Source organism: Sesamum indicum, linkage group LG4, assembly GCF_000512975.1.
Source record: "Sesamum indicum cultivar Zhongzhi No. 13 linkage group LG4, S_indicum_v1.0, whole genome shotgun sequence".
Classification (NCBI taxonomy): domain Eukaryota; kingdom Viridiplantae; phylum Streptophyta; class Magnoliopsida; order Lamiales; family Pedaliaceae; genus Sesamum; species Sesamum indicum.
In genome coordinates this window covers 3,000,524-3,011,324 of record NC_026148.1, presented here as the reverse complement: position 1 = coordinate 3,011,324, position 10,801 = coordinate 3,000,524, and positions in this window count along the sequence as shown.

Below are 10,801 nucleotides of genomic sequence, written 5' to 3'. Positions count from 1 at the left end.
GAATTATTTTCCGGTTTTGATCATCCCAGAATCTATACCCAAATTCGTCAGTCCCATACCCAATGAATGTACATTTAATCGACTTAGCATCCAGCTTAGTCCGATCATCGTTCAAAATATAGGCTGAACAACCAAACGTACGTAAGAAAGAAAGATCCACTTTCTTACCACTCCATACCTCTTCTGGTATCCTGTTGTTCAACGGGACAGAAGGCCCTCGATTGATCAAGAAAGCAGCCGTGTTGACTGCATCTGCCCAAAACATCTTTGGTAGTCCGCTCTTCAATCGCATGCATCTCGCACGCTCATTCAGTGTTCTGTTCATCCTCTCAGCAACGCCATTTTGCTGAGGTGTCCCCGGGATTGTTTTCTGCATTCGGATTCCATGGTCGGCGCAGTAATTCTTGATACCTTCACTGTTGTACTCGCCACCGTTATCCGATCTGAGACATTTCACTTGTAGACCTGTCTCATTTTCCACTAGTGCCCTCCATCTCCTGAATGTATCAAAGGCATCAGATTTTCTTTTTAAGAAATACACCCATACCTTTCTAGTGGAGTCATCGACGAATGTCATGTAGTACGTTGATCCACCAAGAGATGACACTGGTGCTGGCCCCCACAAATCGGTGTGAACAAGCTCCAACTTTTCTTTCCTCGGAGTTCTTCCTGTGGTCAAGAAGCTCACCCGCTTCTGCTTTCCGAACACGCAGTGTTCACAATGACCCACCTCCACCGATTTTAACTCGGGCAACCGTCCTTTCGACTTCAGCACGTTCATTCCTTTCTCGCTCATGTGGCCCAAGCGATTGTGCCACAGGTTAGCCTGCGATACAGTTCCTGCAAAGGGGATGTTTGAACTGGATCCTCCCGCCATGTAGAGCGTTCCCGACTTTAGTCCTCGAGCCAAAGTCATTGCTCCCCGACTGATCTTCCACTTCGCGTCTCCAAACGTCGTGTGGAATCCATCACTATCCAGCTGTCCGACTGAGATCAAGTTCCTTTTCAGTCCTGGTATGTGTCTCACATCATGTAGGGTCCAGCATGACCCATTCGTTGATTTGATCCGCACATCTCCCTTTCCTACAATCTTGAGGGGTTTGTTATCTGCAAGATAAACTAAGCCAAAATCACCTGAGGTGTATGGCTCCATGATGTCTTTGTTGCTGCATGAGTGGAATGAGGCCCCTGAATCCACAACCCAATCATCGGAAGAACTGCTCACACTCAACAAGAGTGCATCCGTGATCTCCTCCGTCGCGGCATTCGCTGTTCGGCCCTCCTTTTCCTTCTTTGGCGCCCGACATTCGCTTTTCATGTGTCCGGGCTTCTCGCAGTTCCAGCACACCATCTCCTTCTTGCCCTTGTTCTTCCCCCTGGACCTTGACCTTGACCTTCCACGGTATTTACCCCGTGTGTCAGGTCTCCCTCTGGACTCTGTATGTAGCGCAGAGCCAGATGATCCACCCGTTTGCTTTCTACGGGTTTCCTCGTTCAACATCATGTCTCTGATGTTGTCGAACTTCATCTTCTCCTTCCCAGACGAAGTGCTCACTGAAGTAACAACCACATCCCAACTGTCAGGTAAAGATGAAAGCAAAATTAACGCTTTTACCTCATCGTCAAACACGATATCCACAGACGCCAGCTGTGTCGTGAGTTGGTTGAAGTCATTGAGGTGATCGGCCACCGACTTCCTCTCCTCCATCTGCAACCTGAATAGTTTTTTCATCAGCATAACCTTGTTCATTGCTGAGGGTTTCTCGTACATATCGGCAAGAGTCTGTAGAACTTCCTTCGTGCTCTTTGCTCCCTTCACATGATAGGCGACATTCCGAGAGAGCGACAGGATTATTGCGCTCATCGCCTTTCGATCGAGCACCTTCCATTCTTCATCACTCGTCTTCTCGGACTTCTCTGCAAGTGGTTCGTACAGGTCCTTCCCGTACAGGTAGGCCTCCATCTGCATACGCCAAAACCCAAAGTCGGAACCATTGAACCGTTCGACTGGAAACTTTCCCTCCATCTTAACTCCTTGAACCAGGCTCTGATACCAGTTGTTAGGAAATGGATCGGGTTAAGATGGATAACAGGTGGAATATGAAGGCAGTAAAAGACACACGAATTTGTTAACCCAGTTTGGATATAAATCCTACGTCTGGGGGCGATACCAAGCCAGGAGAAAACACTCAAAGAGGAGAAAAATTGAGGAGTACAACACACACACACTTGTATGCAAGTCTTCACCACACGTGAAAGACAACACTCACCCTCGTCTCAACTCTTTCTTTTCTCTCTACTCTATTCTACTTTGCTCTATTAAAACAATGCTAATAAGAGTAGTATATATAGCCATGACTTATCCTTTTTCCAACTCAACTTGGGATTTCTAAGTTGAATGAGGTTATCCTTCTCCAACTCAACTTTGAATCGGGTTATCCTTCTCCAACTCAACTTGGGAATTCTAAGTTGAATCAGGTTATCCTTTTCTTCTTCAAATCAATCTTCACAACTTAACATATATGTGGTAAGATATTTCTTCATGGAGAGAGATGTAATATAAATGGCTCAAGTGGGCGGCTCAGATTATTTTAAATAAATCAAACTTTTTATTTATTTATATATCTACCAATATATATATATATATAGTAATTATCATAAGCAGAAAAATTGAGAATATCGAGGATTCAAGGTGAAAATTTTAATTATTTGTATACCGTAATAAATAATTTAAATCCGACCGAACCTTATTTTAACTAAAAACTTTCTTGATATTATAATTAATTAAATTATGAATTCTTGAGTCATACATATTAATATAATAGTTGTTACTTAATATCTTGAAAAGGGTAATTAAAGTATATAAAATTTTATTAAATCTTGATGGGGTAGATATATAAAGAAGTAATTTCGTAAATGGTCCTTCAATTGACGCCTAATTACAGAAGAAGGATCTTTTTGGGGGCTCGATATATATATATATATATATTAGGTCTAAGCATTGTTTTAGTTAGTGGTGTTGTGATTTAATGATATATTTCTTGGAAAATGTAGTTCAATCAGATGTCACTAACCTCGTTTTTCTGCACATGAAATTTTCTACTACTCTTCAATTTCCATCCACTGTTCATCAATGTGCAATTCATTTTTAGTTAATTACTTTTATGTGATCAGAATTGTTTAATATATGTACCCCAAAAAAAATTCATTTTTTTTTAATTTGTAGAAAGTCAAACTAAAAAATATTTAAATTCTTTTACCTTCTATATAATCAACTTTTAAAAATAAGTTTCAGACTCTAAATTTGTCATATATTCATATTCACGAGAAGTAAATATGATTTTCTTTATTGCGATTAATTATAATAGTTAAAAGTAAAAAATTGTGGCATATATTAAAAGATCTGCCAATACATTTCATTATAGTAAGAAATTATGGAAATTTTTTTGATCATAAGTAAAATTATAGTACTGAATGTCGATTAATCATTGTGAATTTAAATTTTTACATTTTTATCTGATCATCGTAGATCGTATTGATTATTATGTTCGATTTTAAGCACAATATATAATAAATAGTGTACGGAATAATCAATTGACTTTTTTTTAATAGTGGTTTAACAATATAAAATTAATCGACATTGCAACTGAAAAATAGATCAACCATGATAATTTATTTTAGGACATATAAACATATCACTTTTTCTTAATTTACTATTAAGTTTTAGTACATATATATATATATAGATAGATAGATCCCTACCTAATATTGAATAGTTGAGAAAAATAAGATATTATTTTAATTTTGGATTGAAAGTAGGTAAAAAAAAAGGGGGGGATCTAATGCAATTTTCAACATGTATCTTTTATATTTTGACGTTTTACTCTTTTATCTTTTCATAATAGTAAATAGGTTCTGTAATTTTTTTATATTTTTAGTCATTCAGTCGTCCAAGATTGTAAATATTGTTGGAAAAAATAATATGCTCTGCACTTGCACTTTTTAATTAGGGTTTTTGATTTTATTGGTCATTTTATGGACTAAAATTGCAAAAAAATTAAAAGCTGTAGGATTTTATTTGTTATTATATAAAAATAAAAGATTAAAATATAAAAAAAATACAGGATCAAAATTTTACTTCCTGCCGGAAGAAATTGACCAATAGGAACAAAATCCTAAATTATTTTTAAAAAAAAGTAGGTGGCATATTCTTTTTTTTTTTTTTTATGATATTTACAAATTTCGATAATTGAAAGATTAAAACTATAAAAAAAATTAAAAACTCACAGAGTCTATTTACTATCTTAAAAAAATAAATAACTAAAACACTAAAGTATAAAAAAAAAATAACTAAAACACTAAAGTATAAAAAAAAAATAACTAAAACACTAAAGTATAAAAAAAAATAGAGGGCAAAAAATTGCTTAAGCCGTCAAAAAGATGCTGTAAAACATAAGTCAATAAATCAGAATTATTAATATTCATCATAAAAAAATGGGAAAATGAATTAAGTGGGAAAAAATAGAGGAAAAAGCCAAGAAGGGTGGTGGGGGTGGACCATGGGAGTGTAGAAAAGTGTGTCGGCCGGGTCAGAGGGGGTGACCCGGGGACTCGAGCCAACTACGAGTTAGGACCAGAAGCTCCATTTATCCATCCAACCTTGGATATCTTTGCTACGAACCCACGGTTTCACCGGTTCATCTCCAATTATACACCTACACATTGACTCTCAGATTCCATCCGGTTTTCCACCCTTTAAAATTTAATTATATAAATTGACGTGAGGAAAAAAATATATATACAAATTTTTAATTTTACCCCTTATTCAGTATTCGATATAATTTTCTTACAACAATATTCTAGTAATACTTTTATACTTATAAGGAGATAAATGTAACATGTATAAAGTCAAAATAGTGTAAATTATCGAAAATATTGTCCTAAATTATTGAACATAACTGTTGATAAATAAATAAAATAACCGTATTTATAATAATTTATATAAAATATTGAACAAGACGTAAAATTAAAATTTCATCTATTTTCTTTCAACTAATAAAAGAGGTACAGTTATAAACGAAGAACGTCTTTTGAATTGCTCCAAATAAGTGTAACTTCAAAATGTTGTTTTAACAAAAGTATAATATTATTTTTTAAAGGGGTTTAAGTGTAATTAATTTTTTTTTTTTTAAAAAAAAGAACATAGTAATGTATTGATAAAAGTTGAGACAAGGGTAAAAGAAACAAGAATAATTGTGGGAGAGTTTGGGAAGAGGCAACTGTAGTTTTACACCCCACCCTTGAAGCCCCAAAACATGGAAAAGAAAAGGAAAAAAGGAATAGCATTAGCATATGATGGACAACACTATCACTGACTGTCTTATGATTTGAAGTCCTTGGATTTGACATTTGACTTGTCATTTCAACCCTCCCAACTTTCCAAAAACACCCCTTCCCTTTCTTGCCTGCCTCTCTTGTGTGCCCTATTATACCCACCTACCCTTTAAATTCCCCCAATTTTGGCTTCTTAGTTTTCATTTTTGCTTCCAATCTCATTCATTTACCATTAGGACCATGGTTAGGAATATGAGTTTGGACAAGGCATTATTCATTAAAATCACATTTACCTGAAATCAAATACTTCTCATTTTATAATGCTCTAATTCGATCAATATATCAAAATATACAAAAGAATTATAAAATAAATTAAAATAATATAATATAAAACGAGACAAATACCTAAATACTTGTGGGCTCGAACTTGTGATATCAAACTTATTCGTCAGACATCAACTTTAACTTTAGGCTAAGACATCATTAATTCAAGCACCCTCATTGAGAATGCATGCTTTTGTGTTTTTAAGGTTCATGAGTTAGGGCTTTATATATATACATATATATATTGGTTTAGATACAAGTTTTGTTACATAAATTAATATATTTGGCTATCAAATGTTAATTATACATCTAAATGCGATAAAAAAATATCGTTACATGTATATTGGTCGAATTTAAATTTATAATCATTAGATAAGATCATGGCAAACACTGATTAGATTTTCAAGTCGTAATGATTTATAATGTAAGAAATAATTTATAAACTTTTGTAGTGAACAATACTAAGAAACACCTGACTGTATAGCCCTCCAATACATCAAGTTAATAAATTTTATTACAGAGATAAAAGCTCAAAAAAATAATAAAGTACGTAATAAAAGTTGTTCCTAAGATCTGAAAAATAGTAAAGTAGCAAAAATTGTACCTGTGAAAATTATTGTGCTTCAAATTTGGTATGCTTTATTACATGTGCCCTCCATGTCCGAACTTGGATCTTGAAATTAATATATGTAAATCAACATGAATATTTCCAATAGGAGAGGGGGACATGCAATAGCATCATCCCCTCTTAAATTTGCTGTCTTTCAAAATGTTCCTCCTCTGTAAATAAATATATATACATATACACTTAATTAATAAATAAATGCTGTTACGTACATGTCATAAATTTTTCTCACGTTGTTTGGTCTGCACCAAATTGATTTTTCTTTTGCCTTTGTCCGGATACATTATACGCTGATTGGAACACCAAACTCTAAAGCTATTTGGTCAAATTACCCTAAATACTAAATAACATACTCAAACAGAGACTATATATATATATATATGAAGAGAAGGAATGAAATAATTAGAAAATAAAAAGGTTATTTATGTTTATACTCCTAATAGAAACTCTGCATATAAATGTGCACGTGCAAGTGGTCTACGGATGGACAATTTTAATTTCACCATTTTAGGTTGTCTAAATTTACTTTGAATTTTATATGAATAAATTTAAAATAATGAGTTTGGGTCTCTCAAATATATCAATTTATTATAACAGGTAATTATTTAATTTAAAGTGAATTTATTATAATCTTAGTTTATAGATCAAATTGATGTATCGATTAATTTATTGATAATTGATGTAATTATATAATCATTGTTTTTATTTAAAAAAAATAGTCGAATTATTAAGTAAACCTAGTACAAATCAAGAAAATTTTTAGGTGCCTTGAATTTGAGTTTCATAATACGACTTAATAAATACCATATTCTCATTGCATATAAGATAATTAATTACTAATAGAATCTAACTTATGATAATAGAAAATTAATAAAAATCAGCTAAAATTACTCATCGAGATTAAAAGAAATATCCCGGAAGAATTAAACCTATAAAAATATTTATCAATTTTAAAATTACAAAAAGAATTAATTTGTTTTGGAATTTACCTACTACATTAATAAAAAACACACACACACACACACTCTTATATATATATGTATGTATATAATAAAAAAAGAAAAAGAAAAAAAAGGAGTGGAAAATAGAAAAAGATCGTAGTTGGGTTTTGTGGAGGGTGATGGGGTGAAAATATTGGTCCAATTTAATCTGTGGTGGGATATATCACATCAAGTCAAACCCCATTTCATAATTGATCAGAATCATCAAATTTGCACTTCCTACCAATGGCCATCCAGATGATCAAATCTCACCCTTTTGATCTTGAAGAGACATCCCATTCAAATGGAAGGTCACCCAGCTTTGACTTCTTCCCATCATGCATCTCCCATATATATATATATTTCTATGGGCTTTGACAAATTTAATAAAAAATAATTGAAATGACAAAAGTTTGGTCTTTGTGAAAATTATTTGATTTGTGACTCTTGGGATCACCAAATATTTTTGCTATATATCAAAAACGGCGTTGCATTTCAGAATGTCGTTTGTACAAATTATATATATATATATATATATATGTGTTAGACAAGATTCCAAATCATTTTATTTTATTTATATATTGACAATTATTCTCGTATTTTTCTCAGTGTATGCCAATTGTGTGTATATATACATATGCATACACAGTGAGAGAGTTGTGTGTAATTATGTGAAAGTTAAGTCATTAGTCCTTTGGATGTAACAAGTTTAAACTTCACTAGAGATCAGAAAATTACTGGACAGGATAAGAACTCACGAATTTTTTAATCGGGTAGGTCTTACTCGATCCAATTGGCCCAAGAATCCAAGATAATAACCGTTGATACTTGTACCATCTAAGGAATTTCAGGACGAAACGTGACTTTGTACAATTCCTAATAATTCATGACCCTTTGTAAATACTAGTTGATTTATTTTCCATGACATGCATTATTTATTCTAACATCTAACTGTCTGACCCTATTCTAACTCTAAAGGCATCCACTATAAAAAAAAAATAATAATAATAATATTTTAAATAAGTAGAAATAAATCTAACTAATTAATTTTGGTGAGGCTACGATTCCATACAAAAAAAGAAAAAGGGGCTATGAGTAATTATTTTTGAAGTGGATGGATCCTGTAGCATTTTAACATAATTAATCTTCATCCCGACAAGGTGAAAGCTACTTAACTATTATCATTTTCATTAATCCGACAGAGGCCAATTAAACGACAACTAATTGATTGCCCAAAATTTCGACATGTTGATTATGAATTAGTAGATAATATTAATCAACATGAAAAATTTCTAAGTTTTGATGGTCACAAGTAGGGTCTCCAATCATAATTAGGGGTATGGATATTTAATTGATCAAAATTTGATGCTTTTATGTGTGGCCTCGTCAACTTGCGCCATCCAGGTTTCCTAACTGGGGAAAAAGTCGAAAATTCGTCAATTATTTAATTCTGGTGATTAGAGAATATAATATTTTTATATTATGAATAGAGTAACCAATCATTCATCATTTTAATTTAATTAATTATTCAACTAAAAATGTTATTTTCTCAATCTTTTTGAAGTGGACCTTCCTATTATTATTATTATTATTTTATTTATAATTGAGGACTTAAAGAAAAATCGTACGACTTGGGGAGCATGATTTGTGAGATAATTAATTGAGGGTGAAAAGGACAACCTACCAAAAGTGGAGTAATTTCACTAAGGTGGAATGTAATTATAGCAAATAGTTTCCAAATATGGAACTATATACACAACTTCATTGCTTTGTTCATTCATACTTTAAAAAGTATGAAAAAAAATAAAGTAAAATAATCAAAGTTTTTTATTATTTAATTTATATTTTATTCATTTTTACATACGTACCCCTTTATTCTCTCGGCTAGCGGGGTGAATTATTCTAATTTGATACCGACACCATCACACCAAAATATCAAATTTTACTCGATGCAAAAGCAGAATAAACGAAAAGATTCCACAAAATCTTGCTAAAAGCAAATTAATTATGCAAGAATTTTGTGTAGTTCTAGTATCGATGGAGCGATGTCGGATGCCCCATATAAATTAGGGTTCAGTCTTTTCTTTTTTAATGAATTTTTTTATTATCATAAAAATGTCATTGCGATTAATTAATTCACTTGGATCATACAAAAACAGTAAATGATCAGCCAATAACATATATATAATATTTTTATTTTTTTTATTAATTATTAAGAAATCAACTCCTCCAATATGTATCCTAGTTTTAGAGAAAAATATATATTTATGGAATACAATTTCTCATCTAATTAATTATATTCTAATAATATATTCAAATATTCGAGGGCGTGGTAGGATTTTTTTCAATTTCATATATATATATATATATATTCACAAGCCCTACGTACCCCACCCCCTTCATCTATTTATTCTTGTCATTACTACGCTATCTCACTTATTTTAATTCACAAGAGCAAACATTGAATATATATTTATAGCTGGTTGGTTATACTCTTCATTCAATAGCATTCACATTAATTGCCACTCTTATTCTTCCTATATATAAATGTCTAACTACTCTTATGACGACTTTTTCTATAGGTTATTAATGAAATGTATTTCCAATTCAGTAATTTTTTACGGTAGTATTTTGATCATATATTTTTTTAATTTTCATTATTTTTGTTTTTTTTTATCGTCGACGTTCACTTTTTTTATACGAATAATGCATGTGTATCTTACTTGACATTTTAAAATTGGGACTACTATATATTCCTATTGACTTATTTTTACTAGCATTTTTATCATTAAACTTTTTGATCCTGTATTTTTTTAATTTTTTATGTTTCAAGACTTTTTTCTTTTTGGTCAGAGGAGATGAACACCGGCCAAAAAAAGGAGAAAATTAAAAAGATATAAAATCAAAATACTATCCTTAAAAATTAAGATGAAGATGGGTATTTATACTACTCTAAATTTACGCTATTTAAGGTATAGGTGAAGGCAAAATACCGTCTCGTCCTACCTATCCTTTTTACATGGTTATGATTTGTTCACTAACTGTATTTTCGTAATTTGTTGAATTATAATAATTTTGACAAGTTTGATTGCGGACCTTCCTTTTAGTGATTAAAAATCAGAAACCACTTATATGATGATTTGAAGTTTATGGGATTTAATCAATTAAGTAAATTATTAGTTGCAATATATGTAATAATTATAATTCACAATTAATTATTTGTTGTAATATACATATATATATATATATTGAGGTGCATGTAGCTATATATATATAAAAGAATAAGAAAAAATTGTTGGTAAAAAACCAAATATATATTGGAATGGATCTGAATTAGAATTTTGGAGAAACAAAGTAGTATAGGATTGTTGATGTAAAAGCATTAAGACAGTTGGATTGGTGCTTGCTTTAAGGAGAACATATATCCTGAAAAAGAATAAGCAACTTTGCCAAAATCCACTTTCATATACCCTCCCTTTGACTTCATCAATTTCTCTTTGTTCTACCGACCCTACCATCATATGAGGCTCATAATCCC